General features: G+C 42.5%; 1 long non-coding RNA gene across 1 annotated transcript in view; it reads right to left on the reverse strand.

The window, feature by feature from the left end:
• Positions 1-26922, reverse strand: part of LOC134360279 (uncharacterized) — a 108251-nt gene that overhangs the window by 55580 nt on the left and 25749 nt on the right. The window contains exon 4 of the long non-coding RNA XR_010021299.1: positions 25185-25310. This is a non-coding gene — a long non-coding RNA (uncharacterized LOC134360279). The remainder of the gene's footprint in view (positions 1-25184; positions 25311-26922) is intronic.

Below are 26922 nucleotides of genomic sequence, written 5' to 3' on the forward strand. Positions count from 1 at the left end.
TTTCAACCTCCACTTTAAATATACTCAATGACTTGGCCTCCATAGCTGTCGGTCACAATGAACTCCACAGATTCACCATCTTCTGGCTAAAGAAATTCCACTCATCTCTGATCTAAAGGGGTGTCCTTGTATTCTGAGTCTGTGCCCTCTGGTGCTAGACTCCCCCACTATGGGGATAGTTATTTCAGATCTGCTGGTATCAGCGTGTTGCTTGTAGCTGCTCAGATTTAAGCAGTGAGGACCTGCAAAATGGTAGCAGCTTGTGCAGTGTAATGTAGTTACATCACAGACCAGAACAAATCCCGCCTTTGTAACAACTTAGTTGCCCATCAAATTCATTACGGGTTTCATATTGTTTTTTGAATGAGTTTGAACATGCCAGACACACATTAACATCCCGAAAACATTAAAATCAATGAAGAGTGAAAAAGCTAAAATAGCATGCTAGAAATACAGTACAAACAATTTAAGTGCTTGACAAATAAAGATCCACTTTGTATCTATTACCTGGCATTTAAAGAAACAATATAATTAATTTAAGTTTTCTGGCCTGAAACACCGACTCTTTAATCCTCTCCGTAGATGCTGCTTGACATACTGAATTCCTCCAGCTTTTTGTATGCGTTACTCAGGATTTCCAGCATCTGTAGAATCTCTCATGTTTATAATTGAGCTTTGATTGACATAGAGATTAGTTCTGCACCTATGTCTTATGCCCTTATCAATCTGGAATTGTTAATTTCCTTGAGAAACATGTATTGGATATTGAGAGAACCGTGCTTCATGAAGGATCTGTCATAAACAGTCAAGGTTAACTTAATGAAAAGGTTCATTCAACTCAGAAAATGTGAACAATGTTTTAAGAGACTTACATTCGATCCTGTTTCTGTCATGGTTGAATGGTGGGTCAAATATTTCTGCAGCTGGTTATCAGCATCTGCAGGTAGTTAACTTGCCCTTGCGTGCTACATTGCTTTATGATTTTTCAGTGCCAGTTTATTGAAGGTGAATGTTAACAACAGTGATGAGAAGAAGCAGGGAGCTTATGACCAGACCAGAGCAACCAACTGTATATTCTGAGCATAAACCAACTGAGGAACAATGAATAAACATTGCAAAGTCTGAGAAGTTTAAAATAGAGTGAGCAGATTCAGATATGGGAAGAGAAATAAAAGAGGTAAACTACAGAGTGGATTAACAAGAATGATTGCAGAAATGAAATGATTAATTAATTAATTTATTTATTGAGACACTGCGCGGTAAAGGCTCTTTTGGCCCTTTGAGCTGCGCTGCCCAGAAACCCCTCAATTTAATCCTGGCCTAAGTAGGGGACAATTTACAATAAATAATCAATCTAACAACCGGTAATCCTTGCACTGAGGGAGGAAACCGGGGCACCTGGAGGGAACCTACGTGATTACAGGGAGAAGGTACAAACTCCTTACGGGCAGTGCCAGGAATTGAACCTGAGTTGCTGGTAGTGTAAAGCGTTGTGCTAACCACTGCGCCACTGTGCCACCTGTATGAGGAATATTTGATGGCTCTGGGCCTGTACTTGCTGGAATTTATAAGACTGGGTGGGGGGGGGTGGAATTCTCATTGAAACCTATCTGATATTTAAAGGCCTAGGTAGAGTGGGCATGGAGAGGGTATTTCCTATAGAAGGGGAATCTAGGACCAGAAAGCACAGGCCTAGAATAGGAGGACATCACTATAGGGCAGAGATGAGGAGGAATTTCTTTAGCCAGAGGATAGTAAACTCACGGAATTCATTGCCACAGATGACTGTAGACGCAAAGTCACTGGGTATATTTAAACCAGAGATTGATGGGTCCTTGATTAGTAAGGGGCATCAAAGGTTATGGGGTGAAGGCAGGAGAATGGGACTGAGGGAAATTAAATCAACCATGATGGGTTGAATGGCCAAATTTTGCTCCTATGTCTTATGGTCTAAAAAGAAAAACAAAATCAAAATTTCATGTTTTTAAAAACTCAGCGAAAGTTTAATCTAGAACAATGATAGTCCCACTTAACTGCAAGCTGTTAACATATTAAAGTATGTATACATTATATAATCCTGAGATTTGTCTCCCTACAGGCAGCCACAAAACGAAGAAAACCAAAAGAACCCATAAAAAAAGACCATCAAGCACCCAACGCGTAGAAAGAGGGAGAAAGAAATCGTGCCAACAATGAAAGTAAACAAATAGCATTTAGAATGAAGGTGAGTCCTCAGACACGAAGCCCAGAGCAGGTCCCTAGATCAGCCTCAGTGCAGCACAGAGCCGAGTGGAGTAAACTTCGTGGAGCAGCGAGCAGAAAAGGCCCGACCCTTGCCTCCGGTCCCAGCACCCTGCCTTTTCAATCCACCTGGCCTGGAGTTTAAATCATCCAAACATCGGGTCATTCTTTGCTCTAAGACCCAAGGCCCGTTACATTGATATGCTTAATTCACGGTGAGTTCTGTTGTGGTCGTTCTCCCACAAATCCCACAACAGGTTCCGAAAATACGGCAACCTCTCACTGTCCAATGTACTTCAGTGATGCAGCAGATTGCAAGATGGCTTCTTCTTGAAGTGCGGCACATTTTGTTACTCTGTTTAAATGCATATCTGCCCTTTGTCTGAAGTTTTTTTTATGAGTGCGTTAGTAACATAGACGCGTGGCCAAGTGGTTAAGGCGTTCGTCTAGTGATCAGAAGGTTGCTAGTTCGAGCCTTGGCTGAGGCAGCGTGTTGTGTCCTTGAGCAAGGCTCTTAACCACACATTGCTCTGCGATGACACTGGTGCCAAGCTGTATGGGTCCTAATGCCCTTCCCTTGGATAACATCAGTGTCATGGAGAAGGGAGACTTGCAGCATGGGCAACTGCCAGTCTTCCATACAACCTTGCCCAGGCCTGCACCCTGGAAACGTTCCAAGGCGCAAATCCATGGTCTCACGAGACTAACGGATGCCTATTATTAGTAACAGAGAGCACAGCTGGCAAAATCTGGTCTGATGTTAAAGGTTCAAAGTTCAAAGTAATTTTATGATCAAAATATATATTTGTTAACATATACTACCTTGAGTTTCATTTTCTTGCAGACATTTACAGGAAAAATAAAGAAATACAATATAATCTATGAAAAAACTAGACATAAATAAAGATTGAAAAACAGCTATGGTGCAAAAGAAGACAAACTGTGCAAATAAAAAATACTGAGATTATGAGTTGCAAAGAGTTCTTGAAAGTGAGTCATAAAATCAATTCAGAATAGTAGTGATTGAAGTTTTCCACGCCAGTTCAGGAGCCTGATGGCTGTAGGGTAACAGCTATTCCTGAACTTGGTGGTGTGGGACCTAAGGCTTCTGGACTGCTTGTCAATATTAGTAGGGAGAAGCAGATATTGCTTGGATGATGATGAATGCTGCTTTGTTGTGGCGGTACTCCATGTCCATACAGTAAATGTACTCAATGGTGGGGAGGGCTTTCCCTGTGATGGACATGTCATTCACATGGTTGATATTAGTCACCCAATCTAGAACCTCCACTCCAGCTTCTTCATGAGATTACCAAATGAAAAGATTCAAGTATGTTCTCAGAGCCCTATGAAAAAATATAGCAGCTCCACTTACTCCTGGGAAAAAAAAACTGGCTACAATTTCCTGAAATGGAGGAGGAGCATTCAGGTTGGTATTAAGAATCCCATGTTCATTTGTCAGGAGAGTACAGAGATGCAGAAGCAATGACAGAAGCTCCCAAACGAGCCACTCACTCGCCATATTGAGCATATCCAGTCCACCTACAGCTGGTGCCACATTTTGGCCTCATCAGCTGAATCAGGACCACAGGACTGGAGTGAGACCAAACCATTCTCAATGCCAAAGGACTGCCAGACAAGAAGCATTATGGAAAAATCCCGATGAAGATACAAGTTTCTTCTGCAATACAACTCCAGGGTAGAAGAGAGTAAGGGAGAATAATGAAAATGTGTTCAAGAAACATCCAGACAACTTTCTCATATTTGCTGTGTACTTGTGATACTTAGACTGCCAATGACAATTCATTAAACCCTGGCCACATGGGGCATTGAGAATTCACACGTCAGTCTATGGACTACAAGCAAAGAGCAATAATGGCAATGATTTACTTTGATACCATTAATTTTTGTAACTTCAAAACATTAAAGTAATTCAAAGGAAGACACGGGAGTCCAGTAATGTGGATCTAACTTTGTGTTTACTTTAAGCGAGGCGCCCACGTATCACATGGTAGCGTGATGACATATGCAATTCATGTAACACGTAATGAATTATTTAAACAAAGAATGCTTATTCAACCAATATGCATATACAAGATTTCTCAACTGTTACTGAAATATTAAATACACAACAGATATCTGTACCATTTTGCCTTCAATGCAAAGGATAAAAAGTACTTTCCATCACCTCTCACAACCTGCATGGCATCTCATTTTGCATGAGAATTTGAAGAAATTGTTGCGATGAAATTACAAAAGTGTAATTCAGTATTCTAATAAACAAAAGATGAATGGACATTAGCTCTAATCTCTCAGCTATATGAGGAACTGTCACTGTAAAGTCCCAGTTGTTCACGTATATGTTTTCCCCTTTCTCGTGTTTCCTACTTGTACATTCAAACTTTGTCCTCCTGCAGTAAGAAAGAGAGAGAGGACTGAATTCATAAAGTGAAAAATCGACCAAGGTGAGTGTGTTTGACAGAGCAGGACTTATAAATTATGTACTGTCTGGTTTGAATCGTGCTCCAAGAAGCAAAAATGAATTTTATGCAGTTAATGAAAATATTGAATGAAGCAGATTTCATTCCCTTTGAGAAACTTTGCAGAATGTTGATATGCACTCAAGTGCACAAACTGAATGTACTTGGCACTTTTTAAATGTTTAGATCACAAAGAGAGAGATTTCTTTAGCATTAGACAATGTTTATGATTTCAAAATGTGGTGATAAAGGTAATGTCAAAACGCTTGCACATAACAGATGCTCTGTCAAGTGTAGCATAAACTGGCTTTGAATAGAAGAAGCCTGTTAAATGGGATCAGCCATGAATGAGAATTTCAAGCTTGTTAAATCTTGTAGACCAGCAGGTGACTAGGTAGCAGGTGAGACAATGGGTGAGCAAAGATAGATATTTAAGGCATAAACACAAGAGATTCTGCAGATGCTGGAAATCCAGGTCAATACACACACAAACAATGCTGAAGGAAATCAGCAGGTCAGGCAGATTCTGTGGAGAGGAACAAACAGGCGGCGTTTCAGCCGAGACCCTTCATCAGGACTGGAAAGGAAAATTGAAGAAGCCAGAATAGTAAGGTGGGTGGGGTGGGGGAGGGTAAGGAGTAAAGGCTGGCAGTGGCAAGTGATTAGTGAACCAACGGGGATAATTTCAACTCACCTCAACTTCACAATCTATGGACTCACATTCAAGGACTCTACAGTTCATGTCTTCAGCATTATCTATCCATCTATCTATCTATCCAGTTTTGCAGTTTGTACTCTGTACATTGGTTGTTTGTCAGTCTTTATATGTAGTTTTTTGTTGATTCTATTGTTTTGTTTTTGTTCTACTGAGAGAGTCTGCCAGAAAATGAATCTCAAGGTATTAAATGATAATAAATTTATCTTGAACTTTGAAACTAGGTGAGGTGGAAGCTATGTGGGTGAGGGAGGGGTTGAAGTGAGAACGTGGAAGGTGAGAGGTGGAAGAGGTAAAGGCTGGAAGAAGACTGTATCTGATAGGAGACGTGAGCGGATGATGAGAGAAGGGGAAGGAGGAGCGGCACCAGAGAGAGGGGATGGGCGGTTGAGGAGAAGAGAAGAGGTAAGATGGGATCCAGAATTGGAAATGGAAAAAGTTGGGGGGGGGGGAGAAGTTACTGGAAATCAGAGAAATGATGTTCATGCCACCAGGTTGGAGGCTACCCAGGCGGAATATGGACCTGAAAGTTGCTGGACATCCAGCCCGATGAGGGGAAACACTTTAGGATCTGGGGAGATTAGGTAGGTCATGAAGGGGCAAAATAAACCAGCTATGGATAGTTGAGGAGGATTTTAAGGTGAAACAATAAACATACAAAGTAGCAAAAGGTAGTGGTAGACCAAAGATTGGGGTAAGTTAAGAATTTATCACAGGATAGAAAAAATCAAGAAGGGAATAGATAAGTTATTGGGCAAATTAATGAGAAATATATAAAATTGACAATAAGAGATTCTTTAAGCATGTAAAAAGGGAGTGTTCAAAGTGAACATGGGCCCCTCATAAAATAATGTTAATTGGAAACAAGGGATGGAACAGAATTTAAACTGATTGTCTTAATGGTAGAAGTCACAAGGAACATTCTAGTAACACTTATTGGACCCAAACTAATAACTCCACTGTAAATGCCTGCAAAAAAATTAATCTCAAGGTAGTGTATGGAAACACACTTTGATAATAAATTTATGTTGACTTTGACTTTGGACTTGAAGGTTTGCATTCTATGATTGTAAAATAAGATACAATACAGCTAGTGTTTGTTTTTGTTGTTGTTCCTTTTCATGCCGTGTGGCATCAGGTGGCTCTTTTTTGCCATTTCTGCAGCATTTTACTGTTTTTATTACAAGGCCAAGTTGCTAGCTTGACACTCAACCCAGCACGGATGGAAAGCATACAAGGAGCCGGCCAGATTTGACCTCGGGATCATTTGCCTCGAGGTCCAGTGCTGATGCCACTACACCACCCACCGGCACAGGTAGTAGTTACTGAGGTTATAATCTTCCAAAAATCCTTAAATTCTGGGGAAGAACAAGAGGATTGGTAAACTGGCTGCAGTACTCTTATTCAAGAAACATCAGGCACAAATTGAATGTTAGACTCAAAGCTCAAGTAAGTTCATTATCAAAGTACATATATGTCACCATTTACAATCCTGAGATTCATTTTCTTGTGGGCATACACGGTAATTCCAAGAAACATAATAAAATTAACAAAAGACCGCCCCCAACAAGACGAACAAGCAACCAATGTGCAAAAGACAACAAATCGTGCAAATAGACAAGAGAAAATAATAATAATAAACAAATAAGCAATAAATATCAAATTATGAAATGAAGAGTCCTTGAAGGTGAGCCAATAGGTTGTGAGGATGTTAGAATCAATTAAAGAGCAGAGCATTTGGAAAATTATAATCTGATCGGTTAGAAACTATATGGTTTCATGAAGATGGAATCACATCTGCAAATTTGTTGGGAGATCTTTGAGCAAAAGGATCATCTAAAGCCGAGATTTCCAGCCTGAGGTCTGTGGACTATTGCTTAATGGTATTGGTCCATGGAATATAAAGGTTGGGAGCCCCTGATCTTGAGTAAATAGAGGGAAGGTAATATAACACGACAGATTTTCAAAAATCATTTGATAAATGCCGCACAAAAGGTAATTTTGCAAGTAACCAGCTTATATTAATCTGCTTTTCTCCTCCCTCCTTTTTTGATTAAGAATACTTTTGAGCAGCATTCTAATCCTCTGGTACTTCTCCAGAATCTGAGCATTTCTGGAAGATTATTATCTTTGTTGTCAATACTTCTGGGATTTTATGGTGCAAACTATCATATCTCAGGGGACTTAGCAACCTTTAGCTCTAATATCTTGCCTAATACTAGGTCTCCAGCAAATATTAATAGGATGTTAAGAGAAAGAAAGAATGAAAACTTAAGTGAAGCAGAGGGCAATAAGCAGAAGTAAATTGATTTGTTTTTTCCATTTCTATAAATGATTACTATTATTGATATATTATTTAATAATATATTATTATTTTTATGAATGACCTGGATGAGGAAATGGAGGGATGGGTTCGTAAATTTGCTGATGACACAAAGGGGTGTTGTGGATAGTGTGGAGGGCTGTCAGAGGTTACAGCAGGACATTGATAGGATGCAAAACTGGGCTGAGAAGTGGCAGGTGGAGTTCAACCCAGATAAGTGTGAGGTAATTCATTTTGGTAGGTCAGATATGATGGCAGAATATAGTATTAATGGTAAGACTCTTGGCAGTGTGGAGGATCAGCGGGATCTTGGGGTCCAAGTCCATCGGACACTCAAAGCTGCTGCGCAGGTTGACTCTGTGGTTAAGAAGGCATATGGTGCATTGGCCTTCATCAATCATGGGATTGAGTTTAAGAGCCAAGAGGTAATGTTGAAGCTTTATAGGACCCTGGTCAGATCCCACTTGGAGTACTGTGCTCAATTCTGGTTGCCTCACTACAGGAAGGACTTGGAAACTATAGACAGGGTGCAGAGGAGATTTACAAGGATGTTGCCTGGATTGGGGAGCATCCCATATGAGAATAAGTTGAGTGAACTTGTCCTTTTCTCCTTGGAGCGACGGAGGATGAGAGGTGACTTGATAAGGGGTGTATAAGATAATGAGAGGCATTGATCATCTGGATAGTCAGAGGCTTTTCCCCAGGGCTGAAATGACTAGCATGAGAGGGCATAGTTTTAAGGTGCTTGGAAGTAGGTTCAGAGGAGATGTCAGGGACAAGTTTTTTACGCAGAGAGTGTGAGTGCGTGGAATGGGCTGCCGGTGGCAGTGGTGGAGGTGGAAATGACAGGGTCTTTTAAGAGACTCCTGGATAGGTACATGGAGCTTAGAAAAATAGAGGGTTATGGGTAAAGGCTAGGTAGTTCTAAGGTAGGGACATGTTTGGCACAGCTTTGTGGGCCGAAGGGCCTGTATCATGCTGTAGGTTTTCTATGTTTCTATGTTTGTATAATCAGCCTTCATCTAACACTTGAACTATGAATTCATGGAGGTTTAGTTTTCCTGGACTTGCCAGGAATTTTAATACATGTTGCTCTTCCAGTGTTAATTTCAACACGGTCATGGCTTCTGTGATTTGTGGTTGGCTTCGCTTGTGGTTATCTTGTCAGATCTTAAGGCAGGTGTTCAGAAAAAACTGATCAGAGATATAGGTTAGTTGGTGAATGGTCATGGAAGAATGACAAATAGAGAGAGGAAAGGGTTGTGGAGGGATTTCTGGAGTTTAGGGCATAAATGAAATATACAGATTTTCAAAAGGCATTTGATAAATGCCACAGACAAAGGTTATTTTTCAAGTAACTAGCTTATAGTAAACAACAGGAATTCTGCAGATGCTGGAAATTCAAGCAACATACATCAAAGTTGCTGGTGAACGCAGCAGGCCAAGCAGCATCTATAGGAAGAGGTGCAGTCGACGTTTCAGGCCGAGACCCTTCGTCAGGACTAACTGAAGGAAGAGTGAGTAAGGGATTTGAAAAGATACAGAAAGAGGAGCGTCTTTCCCAAAGAGAACAAAATTGACATACCCACGGAGATCATCAATTTTATAACCGGCATTTCACTCAAGTTTCAGTTTATTTCAAGAGCAGAAAATTAAGCTTATAGTAATCTGCTTTTCGCTTTCTTCCTTTTTTGATGAAGAATGTTACTGAGCAGCTTGTTGTTCAAGGTAAATGGCTGAGTTTAAAGTCAAAGAAATCTCCACTCTTTCATGGCAGGTGCAGGAATGTGTGTTTTTAATAGTTGATGAAATAAACTTGCACTGTAACATGATACACATCCTAATATAAAATTTAAAGTTATTTCTATTCTCTTTTTATAAGTAATTCCATCATTTTAATGGTAATTATCTTATTGCTACCCCCTCCCACTGCTACATAAACAAGTACATGTTAAGAACAAGTTTTGATTAATTTTCTGCTCTTGAAATAAACTGAAACTTGAGTGAAATGCCGGTTATAAAATTGATGATCTCTGTGGGTATGTCAATTTTGTTCTCTTTGGGAAAGACGCTCCTCTTTATGTATCTATGTGTTACATTTTATGTCATGCTGTGAGATTTTATGATGATTAGAAACCATGTTTGATATCTTTTTTCTGCTGTTTGAATAAAACTGTGATTAGCCAATTACATGACATTGATTTTTCACTTTTCTTCACAGTTGAATGGGTAAGATCTTTCTCCAGCTTTTTCAATTATTGAGAAGACTTTTCTTGCATAGCCCTTGTGATTTAAGGAGGATGACAATACCTTGATGACATTATACATAGATTCTCCCTCAAGCAAACCTGGTTTAATTTGTTATTTATTCACGAGTCCACCAAGCAAAGTTGAGGTGCTATTCCATCCCAGTGGATGAAGATGAGATTACTTCACCAAGCACAGATGATGTGGCCTTTTCAACCACTGATTCACAAGCCACAGCGATTTGCTCTGGAGAGAGTCATCATACTCCAGGTCAGATGAGAGATAATCCAGGTCAGGTTTCAGACCACAGTACCCAGGTAGATCCATTGCATGATGGTGGTGGCGAGGAAGTAGAGAAGAAGAAGAAGGTCAAGTGGCCAGCAATGGCAGATGAGAAGGCTTGGCGTGTATTTGATGAGGATATCAGTATGATGTTGGAGATCACTCTCAGGGGAACATCAAAGAGATAGTTGGAAGTGATGAGTGATATGATTTATGATGTTGGAAAGTATAGGTTTGGTTTGGTTGAGTTGAAGAAAGCAAAGCCTACACAGCAACCAAGCAGGTACCAAAAAGAGATTAGTAGGTTGAGGAGAGAGCTTAGATCGTTGAGACAGAGGTGGAAGGTAGCAAGTGAGGGTGACAAGCCAGGGCTTGCTGATCTCCGAGAGCATTTTCAAATGAAGTTAGCATCACTCCGTCGTACAGAGTCACAACATAAAAAGAGAAAGAAAAAAGAGAAGGCAAGAAAGTCATTCTTTGAGAACCCTCACGAGTTCACAAAGAAACTGTTTGAACAAAGTAAGAGCGGGCAGCTTAACATCTCTCAACAAGAACTTGAGGATCACCTGGCAAGCACTTACTCTAACGAACAGCGGGAGGCTCCTTTGCTTGACATTTCAGGGCTTGTGAAGCCTACCAAGCCAGTAGTGAAGTTCAATCTGTCAGAATCCAAATTGGCAGAAGTCGAATGGTTCATCAGAAAGGCAAGGTCAGACTCAGTGCCAGCACCTAATGGAGTGCCGTATAAGGTGTTCAAGAAGTGTGAACAGCTGAGGAAATACTTGTGGAGATTGTTAAGGGTGGTGTGGAGACAAGGTGTTGTTCCTTTGTCGTGAGTGAGGCTGAAGGAGTATACGTCCCAAAGGAAGAGGATTCTTCTACATTGAATCAGTTCCGACCAATTTCATTCCTGAATGTAGAGGGGAAGATTATGTTTGGCATTCTGGCAGAAAGAATATCTTCATTTGTGATAGAGAATGAACTGGTAAATACATCTGTGCAGAAGGCAGGAATACCAGGCTTCCCAGGATGCCTTGAACATTCTAGTATGATAATGGCATACCATCCAGGAGTCAAAAAGGTTGAGAAGAAATCTGGCTGTAGTTTGGCTTGATCTGGCAAATGCGTATGGTTCTGTTCCCCATGTCCTGATTGAGTTTGCAATGGAATTCCTATGGATTCCTGCTAAGGTGAGGAACTTTGTTATGCAGTACTACAATGATTTCCAGATGAGGTTTTTCACTCAGCAGTTTACAACTAGGTGTCAGAGCTTGGATGTTGGAATCCCAATGGGATGTGCGATTTCACCCATCCTTTTTGTGTTAGCCATGGAGGTCATTGTGAGGGCTGCAGATTCAGTGGGACCAGGTGTCACACTTGATGGCGGAGGGGAGTTACCATCAATATGAGCGTTCATGGACGATCTCACCCTTTTGGGTCCCAGCACGGAGGCAGTGGAAAATGTACTATCTAGACTCGTGGAGCTAACGGATTGGGGAAGAATGAAGTTCAAGACCAAGAAGTCAAGGAGCCTTGTTCTTAGGAGAGGAAAGCTAGTTGACTTTCATTTCACCCTTTGTGGAGAGGAGATTCCATCCATTCAGGATCAACCAGTTAAGAGCCTCGGGCGGTGGTACACAGAGGAGCTGAGAGACACCAAGAGGGGTCAAGAGACAGGAGAACAGATCAGCAGAGGTCTGATGTCTGTTGACAAGTGTGGCTTGCCTGGCAAGTTGAAGTTGTGGTGCTTGCAGTACGGACTGATGCCACGGATAATGTGGCCACTAACTGTCTATAAAGTGGCAATGTCCCATGTTGAGGCAACGGAACGGAAGATCAACAAGTATGTGAAGAAGTGGCTTGGAGTACCGAGCAGCCTCACTTTATATTTTATACTTTATTGTCACCAAACAATTTGAAGATCCAGCTGCTGATCTGAGTGCTAAGGCCCAGGTTCCAGAGCTTAGGAATCAGTTTATTTGGAATGATGGTATTAAAGGTAGAGTTGTAGTCAATGAAGAGGAGCCTTAGGTATGCGTCTTTATTCTCCAGGTGTTCTAAAGAGGTATGTAGGGCCAGAGAGATGGCATCTGCCATTGACCTGTTGCTCCGGTAGGCGAATTGCAAAGCGTCGAGGTTGACCGGTAGGCTGTGGTTGATGTGTGCCATAGACAATCTCTCAATGTTACAATCCACAGTAGCCAGACAAAGCTTACCACACCCAGTCAGATGTGACATCAGGCAGGAAGGTCAGCCCGTGTAGCAGTTAATGAGGCAGAGTCTGGATTGAGGCACAAGAAGGTGGTTGGGGCTATCCAGCTAGACCGCCAGGGACTTGGATGGACAACCCACAAGTGGTGGTCATCTTCTACAGGTAAGGAGTGCCGTGAGCTTGTAACACAAGAAATACGAGAGGTAGAAGAGGAGAAGAGGTTAACTAAAACAGCTGGCCTGGCCAAACAAGGGGCTTGGACCTGGTGGGAAAGTGTTGAACAACGACATCTATCTTGGAATGTTCTGTGACAGATGGAACCGCACCGCATTTCTTTTCTATGCAGAGCAGCGTACGATCTGCTCCCAACACCTGCCAACCTCAGCACCTGGTATGAAGATAAGACTGACAGGTGTGCTGCTTGTAGCCAGAAGGGAACACTTCAACATATCTTGAGTGCATGCAGAGTCAATCTTTCCAGCAGCATGTACACTTGGAGACATAACAACGTTCTCAAAGTTGTAACAGAAGCGGTTGAGCAGAGAGTACTGCAGCACAACTTATCTCATGCCCCATGCTGCACAGAACATCGCATATCATTTGTGAAAGGAGGCTCCAAGTCAAGGGTGTACAGCGCAGGCTCACGATCAAACATACTTTCTTCAGCCAATGATTAGTGTGTCAAGGCTGACCTGGACGGGAAAGGCAGTTTCCCGGAGCAAATAGCTTTCACCACATTGTGTCCAGATATAATCGTATGGTCTGACACCAGTAGAGAAGTGGTTATTGGTGAACTCACAGTCCCTTGGGAAGACAACATCGATAAAGCCCATGAGCACAAGTTAACCAAGTATGCAGAATTAAGATCAGAGTGCAGAGACAGAGGGTGGAAGGTCTCATGCTATCCATTCCAAGTAGGCTGCCGTGGGTTTATTGCGTTCACTCTCCAGAAGTGGCTGTGTGACCTTGGCTTCACTAGAAGAGAGATCAAGTCAACCAGCAGGGCTGCAGCTGAGGCAGCGGAGAAAGGATCAGCATGGGTGTGGACCAAGTATGTCCAGAGGGGCAGATAGTCAGACAGTGTATACATATCTTGCAAACCCTTCAGCAATTGCATAGACACCTGAAGAGCAGACTATCTGTTGGATGGAAGTGACCAACAACTCTGATAGAGGCAGATGCCAAGTTCTTAAGCTCACCAGTGGGAGGTGGTGCTTTAGCACTGCTGGCCCACCACCTCGAAGGAGTCTTGATCATAAGCGGGCCGAAACTCCTGAAGACAGGTGGCAGATCAACTGATGATCCCACTGGTGATAGCACAGGACAGTTAACATCTTAGTCCACGTGTATTTTTAACTCTAACTCATCAATTACTCTATTCAGGAATGATAGCATCATCAAGCAGTGCTGCACAGAGTGTTTTAAATCTATGCTAGTTCAGGAACAATTAGTACCCCTAGCCCCTCAACATTAGACCAAAGGAGATAACTTCACTCAACTTCAATTAGAATTTTAGAATTTAGAATTTATTTAAGTCTTACTTACATCTCACGACGTGAGGGACTAAAAATCTTTGCTTTATGACTCTGTTGCAAAGTAAGGACATGTGAATTTATAAATCTATTGGCTTGTAGAAAGAAGCTGTCCCGTAGCCTGTTGGTCCTGGCTTTAATGATGCAGTTGCATTTGTCAGACAGAAGCAGCTGAAACAGTTTATGGTCGGGGTGACTGGTGTCTCCAATGATCTTCCAGGCCTTCTTTCTGCACCTGCTGCTATAAATGTCCTCAGTGGAGGGACATTCACACCCACAAATGCGCTGGGCTGTCCCGTACCACTCTCTGTAGTGCCCAGCGATCAAGTTTAGTGTAGTTCCCGTACCAGGCGGTGATACAGCCAGTCAATGTGCTCTCAATGGTGCCCCTGTACAAGGTATTAAGGATTTGCGAGCCCATGCCATACATCTTCCATTGCCTGAAGTGGAAGAGACGCTGTTGTACTTTTTTTGCTACAAAGCCGGTGTGTACAGTCCAGGTGAGGTCATCGGTGATGTGTATACCGTGGAACTTGAAACTACTCACCCTCTTAACTGCAGACCCATTGATGTTGATAGGGACAGGCCTGTCTCTGTTCCTCCTGTAATCCACAATCAGCTCTTTTGTTTTTCCAACTTTATCCTGGCTCTACTGTGCTAGGGTGTCAATCTCTCCTCTGTAGGCTGTCTCATTACTGCTAGAAATAAGGCCGATCAAAGTCGTGTCATCTGCAAATTTGATCAACAGATTGGAGCTGTGTGTGGTAGTACAGTTGTGGGTGTAAAAGCAGTGGAGTAGAGGAGAGGACTCAGAACACAACCCTTGGGGGCACCTGTGTTGAGGGTCAGAGGGGCAGAGGTGAGGGAGCCCATCCTTACCACCTGTTGGCAATCTGATAGGAAGTCTAGGATCCAGCTGCACAAATGGGGTGCAGGCCAAGGTCTCTGACCTTGCTCCATCGTTGAAATGTTCCCACAACCAATGGACTCACTTTCAAGGACTCTTCATCTCATGTTCTCAATATTTATTGCTATTTAATTATATTTACATTTGCACAGTTTGTTGTCTTCTGCACTCTAGTTGAATGCCCTAGTTGGGTGGTCTTTCGTTGATTCTGTTATAGTTACTAATTGTTACATGCTCAGGGAGATCTGTTTTTTTTGTGAGAATGATGTAATGGTCTTTTGGAGGTCACCTGATGTGATTTTCCCGCCGATGTGAGGTCACGTGATGACATGTGCACCATGAGTATATAAGGTAAGATCCCAGATGACGTAGTTGGTTTTAAGTTTGTAGATTTCTAGGTAGAACGAGCTGTGTCTCGGTTTCTGTTGCGTGTTTGTTTTTATGACGTTGTTTCATTTTTAAAATAGAGTACTGCGTTCTATTACAAAATACAATATTATTGGACTGGAAATTTGTGGCTAGATGTGCTGATTTACTCAATTCCAACAGTAGAAGGGAGAGTGAAGAATTTACTGAAGTACAGGACCGAAGGACTGGAGTCGGCATCGTTTGGCAGTTTAACAAAGGATCGACCTTATTGAGTCTTCGTTGGAGGAGTAGCGACCTGCATTGAAGATAACTCTTGCCAAAAAGAGCAAAGAGTTCATGCAAAGGTTTGCTCTCTCTCCCTAAAAGTTGTTTTAAACTGTTTATTTTCGGCATCATGAATCCTGTGGACAGAACCAGCAGGAAAGTCACGTCTATGAAGAAGTCCTTCTCTGGAGAAGTCTCTCCCAATTGAACATATAAATCGGTTGGACTTTCGAATTTACCATTTTAAGAACTATATCTGACTTTATCGTTTTAAGAACTGTTTTCGCATTTAACGCTTTAAGAACCATTGCCGAGTGTCGATTTGTTGAACGGCTGCATATTGGTTAACTTCCAGTTAAAATTTTCGTTTTTTTTTCTTATCACTTATCCGTGCTGAATAAATGTTTGGTTGCTTTTATATAACCTGCCTCGATTGATATTCATTGTTGCTGGTTACGTAACACTAATCTATAGATTTGTCGAGTATGTCCAGAGGAAAATGAGTCTCAGGGTTGTATATGTAATATGATAATAATATTTAATTTGAACTTTGAATCTTTGAAAACCATGTTTTCTGTATCTCTGTAATTATTGTGAATTGTAGGTCAAAACTCTCACTATGATTTGGACGGTTGCTTGATTTTTCACCCTTCATGAGGGCCACAGCCTTGTCATGGGGTTTGGAACCTTCCATACCTCAATGACCTAGAGAGCTATGTTGGCTGGAGTCAGGGCCTTGAGTTTTGACTCTTGGTAGGGTCACCCATGCCAAACAGATCATCAAGGGTAGAGGCCAGTTAAGAGTGGTCCACTGGTCCTCCAAGTTTTAGCTCATGGCTAACAACCTTGACTGGTAAAAAAAAAATTGCTATGGAATCAGCAATGAAGAATCCTATATCTGTGTGCAACAGTATTCCTGAGCCTCCACCCTGGATTTGCATGACTGACAGTAGTGAAAACCGAGAGGAAGCTACCGGGACGATGAAGGAGGCCCCGAACACTGCCAAGACCAATGGTGGACCTTTATTGCTGCCCTAAATGCCAGCAGCATAACACGTAGTAGCTAACTACCTAACCTTTCAAGTTATCTTTTACTTATCACCCTGAATTTTCTTTTCTGTTTCTCATGTGCCTGTGATTTTCACTCCGTTGTAATGAAGACTAATTTTGCTGAGATGAATCACGCTGACACTTTCCGGCTGCACCTAGTACAATTCCCGGACTGTGTTGTTCTTTGATGCAAATGATGCATTTCACTGCATATTTTGATGCACATAAAATAAATTGGACAGATACATGGATGGGTGGTGTATGGAGGGATATGGTCCGTGTGCAGGTCAGTGGGACTAGGCAGAAAATGGTTCGGCACAGCCAAGAAGAGCCAAAGGGCCTGTTTCTGTGCTGTAGTTTCTATGGTTCTATGGTTCTATGGTTCTATGTGACAAAATAAAAGCCAATTTTCTGTAACAGAGTCATTCAGCACTGAAACAGGCCTATCATTTACTTGACTTTATACTTTATTGTCGCCAAACAATTGATACTAGAAAGTACAATCATCACAGCGATATTTGAACATAGAACATAGAATAGTACAGCACAGTACAGGCCCTTTGGCCCACAATGTTGTGCCGACCCTCAAACCCTGCCTCCCATATAATCCCCCACCTTAAATTCCTCCAAATACCTGTCTAGTAGTCTCTTAAATTTCACTAGTGTATCTGCCTCCACCACTGACTCAGGCAGTGCATTCCACACACCAACCACTCTCTGAGTGAAAAACCTTCCTCTAATATTCCTCCTTGAACTTCCCACCCCTTACCTTAAAGCCATGTCCTCTTGTACTGAGCAGTGGTGCCCTGGGGAAGAGGCGCTGGCTGTCCACTCTATCTATTCCTCTTAATATCTTGCATACCTCTATCATGTCTCCTCTCATTCTCCTTCTCTCCAAAGATAAAGCCCTAGCTCGCTTAATCTCTGATCATAATCCATACTCTCTAAACCAGGCAGCATCCTGGTAAATCTCCTCTGTACCCTTTCCAATGCTTCCACATCCTTCCTATAGTGAGGTGACCAGAACTGGATGCAGTACTCCAAGTGTGGCCTAGATTTGATTCTGCCCTTCCCGCTCCCTGGTGTACAAATCGAGACTAAATATTAAAAATTTAAATTATAAATCATAAATAGAAAACAGAAAATGGGAAGCAAGGTAGTGTAAAAAAACCGAGAGGCAGGTCCAGATATTTGGAGGGTACGGCCCAGATCTGGGTCAGGATCCGTTCAGCAGTCTTATCACAGTTGGAAAGAAGCTGTTCCCAAATCTGGCCGTACAAGTCTTTAAGCTCCTGAGCCTTCTCCCGGAGGGAAGAGGGACGAGAAGTGTGTTGGCTGGGTGGGTCGTGTCCTTGATTATCCTGGCAGCACTGCTCTGACAGCGTGCAGTGTGAAGTGAGTCCAAGGACGGAAGATTGGTTTGTGTGATGTGCTGCACCGTGTTCAGGATCTTCTGCAGCTCCTTTCGGTCTTGGACAGGACAACTTCCATACCAGGTTGTGATGTACCCTAGAAGAATGCTTTCTACAGTGCATCTATAAAAATTAGTGAGGGCTTTAGGGGACAGGCCAAATTTCTTTAGTTTTCTCAGGAAGTAAAGGCACTGGTGGGCCTTCTTGGCAGTGAACTCTGCTTGGTTGGTCCAAGTCAGGTCATTTGTGATATTGACCCCAAGGAAGTTAAAACTTTTGACCTGTTCCACTTGCACACCACCGATGTAAATTGGGTCGTGCGGTCTGCTACTCCTTCTGAAGTCAACAACCAATTCCTTTGACTTGCTGACGTTGAGGGATAGGTTATTGTCTACGCACCATGCCACCAGGTTCTTAATTTCCTCTCTATACTCAAACTCATCATTTCCCGAGATACGGCCTATAGCTGTTGTGTCATCAGCAAACTTATATATTGAATTCGATGGAAACTTGGCTACACAATCATGGGTGTACAGTGAGTACAGCAGGGGGCTGAGCAGGGGGGTCCATGCTGTCAATGAAAATGAATCTCAGGGTAGTACAGTATATGGTGACATATATGTACTTTGATAATAAAGTTACTTTGAACTTTATATTAATTTCAATTGCTGGTAATTGGTTTGTAGTCTTTTTCAAGCTGGTGATTTGCCAAAATTATCCTCAACCCATGGAACAGAAAGAGGACTTTTGATTTTTTTTTTACCCATCTGAACCATATACAAAATAGAGTGATACATATTTAAACCTGATTCAGCTGCTCCATTGTTAGTACAGAACAAAAATGGCCAAAATTGCTGTACTGTAAAGTAGATTTCTCAATGAATTATTTGCAAATATTTCAAGCAAATATTTCAAATACAGAATTAGTAGATGGTGGTTGTAATTAGATTATAATATATGCTTCATGAGAATTATTGATGTTCTTGAAATTTTCCTGAGGCCAAATCCAAGATGTTTGGTTTAAATTTGAATCTGTGTGCATAAAAACATTAGAAATCTGAGCAGGGGAAGGCCAAACACCCTAAATATTTAAGCATATAAGAAGACAACCCCAACCATCTGCATAAAGAAATTTCTTCACCTCAATTCTAGACAGCCAACACTTTTATCCTAGGCTATGACACAAAGTTTTAAACTCTCTAGTTAGGGGAAATAACCTGTCAAACTCGATCTCAGGAAGTTTTCCAAATGTGGTTAACTTCAAAATTGTTTGGCAATTATTTTGTGTGTACCTAATAAAGTGGCCACTGAGTGTATGTTCATGATTTTCTGCTGCTGTAGCCCATCGCTTCAACGTTTGATGTGTCATGCATTCATAGATGCACTTCTGCACACCACTGTTGTAACGTGTATTTATTTGAGTTACTGTTGGCTTTCTGTCAGCTTGAACCAGTCTGGCCATTCTTCTCTGATCTCTCTCAGTAACAAGGCATTTTTGCCCATAGAACTGCTGCTTGTTGGATGTTTTATTGCTTCTCTGTAAACTTTAGAACCAGCTGTGTGTGAAAATCCCAGGAGATCAGTAGTTTTTGAGATTCGCAAACCATCCCATCTGGCACCAACAATCATTCCACAATCAAAGTCACTTAGATCACATTTCTTCCCATTCTACTGTTTGATTTGAACAACAATTGAAACTCTTGATCATGTCTGTGTCCTTTTATGCATCGAGTTGTCAGCCCGTGATTGGCTGATTGGTTATTTGCATTAACGAGCAGATGCACTTAGTAAAGTGACTACAGAGTGCATGTTCCTGTAAGTCATTCATGGGATGTGAAATGCTAAAGGCAAGGTCAGTGTTTCTCTTCCATCCCAAATTGGCCCCACTACAGCAGGCAGTTAGCATTAATCACCCTGACCCAGTAATTATTGATAATGAAGAGACTGAACTGAACTTGATCATTAGGTATCTTTTCTTTACTAAATTAGGTCCTCACAGATGCACATGTGTGTAATAAAACCATGAGAGACAGGAGCAGAATTTGGCTATTCAGCCCATTGAGTCTGCTCTGCCATTCCATCGTGGCTAATTTATTATCCCTTTCAACCCAATTCTCCTGCCTTCTTCCCATAACCTCTCACACCCTGACTAACCAAGAACCTATCAACCACTGCTTTAAATATACTCAGTGACTTGGCCACCACAGCCATCTGTGGCAATGAATTCCACAGATTCACCATCCTCCAGCTATAGAAATTACTTTTCGTCTCTGTTCTATATGGATGTCCTTCTATTCTGAGGCTGTCTCCTCTGGTCCTAGTCCTAGATTCACCCTCTATGGCAGGGGTTCCCAAGCTGGGCCCATGGACCCCTTGGTTAATGGTGAGGCTCCATGGCATAAAAAAGGTTGGGAACCCCTGCTCCATAGGAAACGTCCTCTCCATATCCACTCTGTCTAGGCCTTTTTATATTCGATAGGTTTCAATGAGATTTCACTGCCATCCCCACCCAGTCTTCTACACTCCAGTGATACGGGCCCAGAGCCATCGCACACTCCTCATATGTTACCCCTTTCTTTTCTGGAATCAGTCTTGTGAACCTCCTAGGGACCCTCTGCAATGCCAGCAGGTCTTTTCTTAGATTAGGAGCCCAAACTGCTCACAACACTCTTCAGTGTCTTATATAATCCTTCATCTGGACTGGAAGGAAAGGGAGAGATGGCCAGCATAAAAATACATTTTGCTGATCTCTCTTAATCAGTTTGTGATTAATAATGAATACAATTGTGGTTGTACTGTTCAGAATATTGCCATGGCACAGTCCAAGTTTTATCAAATAAGTGGAAGTACATTGAAACATATCAAATTTAGCAACAGAAAACCTGTATTTTAAGCTCATTGAGAACACTTCTATAATATTGCATAAAACATGATGTAGGGAGACTCTGGCTACTGAACTTTGGACTAAGGATAGAAGTTTACCCTTAATCAGCTGCTTACTCTACTCCTGACAGCAGCAATAGTTGGAATCCTGATAACTCCCTTGTCCCCTCTCTGAACCTCTATGTCGTTCAAGAATTGTCCTCTAGAGTCATCTTCAAAGACACATCAGATGAACTGGACAGACACAATTGTCATCACTGAAATCGGCAGACTACCAACATTCTACTCCCTCCTAGAAATTCAGTTCTGCTGAAGTTGAGTGAACTACAGAGAAAATTAACAGATTAGCTTTAATCTTTAACTATCGAATTTCTCTAATATTACAATTATAATTGCTTCCTCAAGATTGTTATAGCCAGGGCCGATAGTGGGGATAAACTCCCACAAACTATTAAATACTCCCAATGGCATGTGCCTCAAATAGCCTCTGAAAAACAAGTCTCAAAGGAGAACTCTGATCTCAAACCTCTGCTGCCTTGCATCTATGTCCCCTCATGGGGAAGACTTCGGGAGTAAATCCTGAAGGAAAAATTTCAAAGCTGGAGTCCCTAAGGTAGTTCTATATTGAGTTCAACGCTGACAGGCAATTGCTGCGATACTGCTGGTGCCAAACTGTATGGGTCTCTTACGTTCCTTTAGGTTCATCAGATGCATGGAGGTGGGAGCTTGCTCTCCATATTGTACTGCCTGGCTTGCATATCCAGACAGCAAGGATGAAATATCCATGGTCAACCTGGTCAATGGAGGCCTCAGGTAATTTTCATCAAGTAGCAAATATTTATTGAGAAGTAACAAATCGCATAAATATTACTATAGAATGTGCAACTAAGCCACTTGCAAATTACTAACTTGGAGTGGGAGAGGGGGGAATGTGGAAGTTATGAAAAGCAGGACAGTGTTGCCTGGAATCACAGATCTATCTGCAGCATTAGACCTATGATTAATGCACAGATTGTCATACTTTGGCCCTGCTATTATATACCCAAGTACAGTACTATGCAAAAGTCTGAGGCACAGATAGGTAGGGTAGTTAAGAAAGCTTATGGGGTGTTAGCTTTCATAAGTCGAGGGATAGAGTTGAAGAGTCGCGAGGTAATGATGCAGCACTGGTTTGGCCACACTTGGAGTACTGTGTCCAGTTCTGGTCGCCTCACTATAGGAAGGATGTGGAAGCATTGGAAAGGGTACAGAGGAGATTTACCAGGATGCTGCCTGGTTTAGAGAGTATGGATTATGATCAAAGATTAAGGGAGCTAGGGCTTTACTCTTTGGAGAGAAGGAGGATGAGAGGAGACATGATAGAGGTATACAAGATATTAAGAGGAATAGTAAGAGTGGATAGCCAGCACCTCTTCCCCAGGTCACCACTGCTCAATACAAGAGAATATGGCTTTAAGGTAAGGGGTGGGAAGTTCAAGGGGGATATTAGAGGAAGGTTTTTTTACTCAGAGAGTGGTTGGTGTGCGGAATGCACTGCCTGAGTCAGTGGTGGAGGCAAATACACTAGTGAAATTTAAGGGACTACTAGACAAGTACATGGAGAAATTTAAGGTGGGGGGTTATATGGGAGGCAGGGTTTGAGGGTCAGCACAACATTGTGGATCGAAGGGCCTGTACTGTGCTGTAATATTCTATGTTCTATGTTCACATATACAGTATATAGCTTGGGTGTCTAAAACTTTTGCACAGTACTATATCTGTCAATGTCGAGTGTTCAGTGTGTTTGTAAATCTGGCAGGAGAAAAGGACGTTGGTAGGGCAAGGGTGGATCACGGCGGGAGGGGTGTGGGAGAGGTGGCAGAGAAAGTGTGTCAGGGGCCGGGGGATGGTGCGGGTGTAGACACATCAAGCCCCTGAGACACTAGGCAAGGTCATTTGATTCTATACAAAATGTTTATTGATCATTACAGAATGTCTCTCTGGTACTTTCCACTCTCTCCACTCTCCCTTTTCCTTTTCCCAACCATGATTCCCCTCTTCCTGCCCCCTTCCCACTCTCAGTCCACAGTACAGACCCATATCAGAATCAGGTTTATTGTCACTCACATATGTCATGAAAATTGTTTTGTTTTGTGGCAGCAGTGCAATGCAATACATAAAATAACTACAGTTCTGTGCAAACGTCTTAGACACCCTAGTTTTATATATATGTGCTTCACAGTACTGCTTATGACGCAGATGATGTTTCAAACTAATTGGTGCTAAGAGTACACAAAGGAAGATGGAATAAGATGCAAGCACATAATTTGTATTTCCTTGCGGAACTTGTTCAGACTTAAACTAGAAAAATATACTCTGTCTGCGTTGCTTTGTAATTTGAACTGTCTGCTATTCCATTCAGTCGCCAGGCCTTATAAATACAGTCTTCCTTAAAATCCTCTCCTCCTCTCCCTTCCTCAAAAGGTACCACATTAACTAACTTTTGAATCTGGAAGGAAGCCAGAGCACAAGGCAGAAACCAACACCATCACAATACAAACTCCTCACAGAGAGCGGTGAGAGTTGAACTCCGACTGGTGATTGTTAGCACTGTGAAGTTGTTGTGGTAACCGCGACGTTAACCTGCCATCCTCTATGCTGTCGAGCTGACCTACAGATTGCAGGGATAAGATACAGACTCCACACTACCACCACCAGAGGTCAGAATCGTACTGGGTTCACTGGAATTGTGAGGTAGCAGCTCCTCTTGCTGCACCACTGTGCTGTCCCAAAAGTAGAAACTCTGCAGAAATGAATCTGTTAACTGAAAACTATATTAGTTTTTTCTCTAACCAACTGAATGCCAAGAAAGATTTTCTCTCTACCTAATACATTTAAGTCATGAATACATTTATAAAGATAGTTTATTATTTCGTAATAAATAGCCCATGAAGAACATTTTTTCTTAAATATATATGTATAAAAGCAAAGAAGTGAAGCTGTAATACTTCATGAGATCAGAGAATCTCATTGGTGGTCAGAAAAACTACCTTCCCTTCGCCCCACCTTTAGTATTCTGGCATCTTCCCCTTCCTTCTCAGTCCTGAAGGGTCTCAGCCCTGAAGGGTCTCAGCCCAAAATGTTGACTCATTTTAGTTTATTCATTTCCTTCGATCCTGGCTGACCTGCTGAGTTCCTCCATCATGTTGTGTGTGGTGCTAAGAAAGAAGTGTCCCTTGTTGTTTGATTGAGTTTTTTCTAAAAGAAGATGTTATTGATAAATGTAGGTACTGATATTCTTTACAGAATATTATGGTGCTCTTGGGTCTCTGGCTCCAAGGGGACCACAACCTTGTTGTGGTTTGGAGGGTTGTGTGCCTCAATGACCTGGGCTGGAGTTGGGGTTTTATGCTTTGGCTCTTGGTAGGGTCACCCATACCAAACAGGTCAAAGGCTAGAGGCCAGACTAAGAGTGGTCCACCGGACCTCTGGGTTTGGAGGTTCAGCTCAAGGCTAACAACCTTGACTGGTAAACAAATTGGTTATGGAAACAGCACGAAGAATCCTTCTACATCTGAGTGTGACGGTATTCCTGAACCTCCACCCGGGACTGACAGCAGTGAAAACTGAGATGAAGTAAGACCTGACCAGCACCAGAGGAGGAGAATTTCCACTGCTGCCCTAAATGCCAGTGGCATAATGGGCAGGAAGTAAGTAAGTTTGAGTCAATGAAACTTTCAGCTGTGACATCTTAATGGACAGCGATGATATATACGTTACGAATAGGAATTGACATCTTAAATTATTGCTAAGTTATGAAATTAGATCAGGACTACATTTTTAGTGTTTTCCCTTGATTATTCATCTGTCTCATAAAATACGGATATTCAACACAGTGCAGATGCCACCTAACCCGATACTAGGAGTGTAGAAGCCTGACTTAATTCTTCTCATTCTGTACTGAACTGAGTGCTTAATGTTTTTGATATTCTGGAAGGTTTGAGAAATGAATTGTCACCTGATTTTAAGATATTTTTGTGGTTTTAAATACTCTGAGCTCTGCTTTGATGCAAAATGCAGTCAGCTGTAACCCCTCTCCTTCAAAATGAGAAAATTAAACTCTGTTCAAAGTTCAAAGTAAATTTATTATCAATATACCACCATATTACTATTTATGTTGTTTAGCTATATAGCATAGAGTTGGTCTTTCTGGCCCTTCGAGGTATGCTGCCCCAGCAACCGCACAACTCTGATTAACCCTAGCCTAATCACAGGCCAGTTAGCTTACCTGGTACATCTTCGGACTGTGGGAGGAAACCGGAGCACCCAGGGAAAGCCCACGCATTTCATGGGGAGAGTGTGCTGAGACTCCTCACGGACGGCACCGGAATTGAACTCTGAGCTGTAATACTTCCTGCAGGCAGGCAGGCAAGAACAAAGAAATACAATAGAGTCGATGAAGAGCTACACATTAGAAAAGACTGTCAAGTAACCAATATACAAAACTATGTAAATACAAAAAACAAATAATAATAGTAACACACATCAAAGTTGCTGGTGAACGCAGCAGGCCAGGCAGCATCTCTAGGAAGAGGTACAGTCGATGTTTCAGGCCGAGACCCTTCGTCAGGACTAACTGAAGGAAGAGTGAGTAAGGGATTTGAAAGTTGAAGGGGGAGGGGAAGATCCAAAATGATAGGAGAAGACAGGAGGGGGAGGGATGCAGCCAAGAGCTGGACAGGTGATTGGCAAAAGGGATACGAGAGGATCATGGGACAGGAGGTCCGGGAAGAAAGACAAGGGGGGGGGCCCAGAGGATGGGCAAGGGGTATATTCAGAGGGACAGAGGGAGAAAAAGGAGAGTGAGAGAAAGAATGTGTGTATAAAAATAAGTAACAGATGGGGTACGAGGGGGAGGTGGGGCATTAGCGGAAGTTAGAGAAGTCGATGTTCATGCCATCAGGTTGGAGGCTACCCAGACGGAATATAAGGTGTTGTTCCTCCAACCTGAGTGTGGCTTCATCTTTACAGTAGAGGAGGCTGTGGATAGACATGTCAGAATGGGAATGGGATGTAGAATTAAAATGTGTGGCCACTGGGAGATCCTGCTTTCTCTGGCGGACAGAGCATAGGTGTTCAGCAAAGCGGTCTCCCAGTCTGCGTTGGGTCTCGCCAATATATAAAAGGCCACATTGGGAGCACCGGATGCAGTGTATCACCCCAGCCGACTCACAGGTGAAGTGTTGCCTCACCTGGAAGGACTGTTTGGGGCCCTGAATGGTGGTAAGAGAGGAAGTGTAAGGGCATGTGTAGCACTTGTTCCGTTTACACGGATAAGTGCCAGGAGGGAGATCAGTGGGGAGGGATGGGGGGGACGAATGGACAAGGGAGTCGCGTAGGGAGCGATCCCTGCGGAATGCAGGGGGGGGGAGGGAAAGATGTGCTTAGTGGTGGGATCCCGTTGGAGGTGGCGGAAGTTACGGAGATTAATATGTTGGACCCGGAGGCTGGTGGGGTGGTAGGTGAGGACCAGGGGAACCCTATTCCTAGTGGGGTGGTGGGAGGATGGAGTAAGAGCAGATGTACGTGAAATGGGGGAGATGCGTTTAAGAGCAGAGTTGATAGTGGAGGAAGGGAAGCCCCTTTCTTTAAAAAAGGAAGACATCTCCCTTGTCCTAGAATGAAAAGCCTCATCCTGAGAGCAGATGTGGCGGAGATGGAAGAATTGCGAGAAGGGAATGGCGTTTTTGCAAGAGACAGGGTGAGAAGAGGAATAGTCCAGATAGCTGTGAGAGTCAGTAGGCTTATAGTAGACATCAGTGGATAAGCTGCCTCCAGAGACAGAGAGAGAAAGATCTAGAAAGGGGAGGGAGGTGTCGGAAATGGACCAGGTAAACTTGAGGGCAGGGTGAAAGTTGGAGGCAAAGTTAATAAAGTCAACGAGCTCTGCGTGCGTGCAGGAAGCAGCGCCAATGCAGTCGTTGATGTAGCGAGGGAAAAGTGGGGGACAGATACTAGAATAGGCA

Source organism: Mobula hypostoma, chromosome 2, assembly GCF_963921235.1.
Source record: "Mobula hypostoma chromosome 2, sMobHyp1.1, whole genome shotgun sequence".
Classification (NCBI taxonomy): domain Eukaryota; kingdom Metazoa; phylum Chordata; class Chondrichthyes; order Myliobatiformes; family Myliobatidae; genus Mobula; species Mobula hypostoma.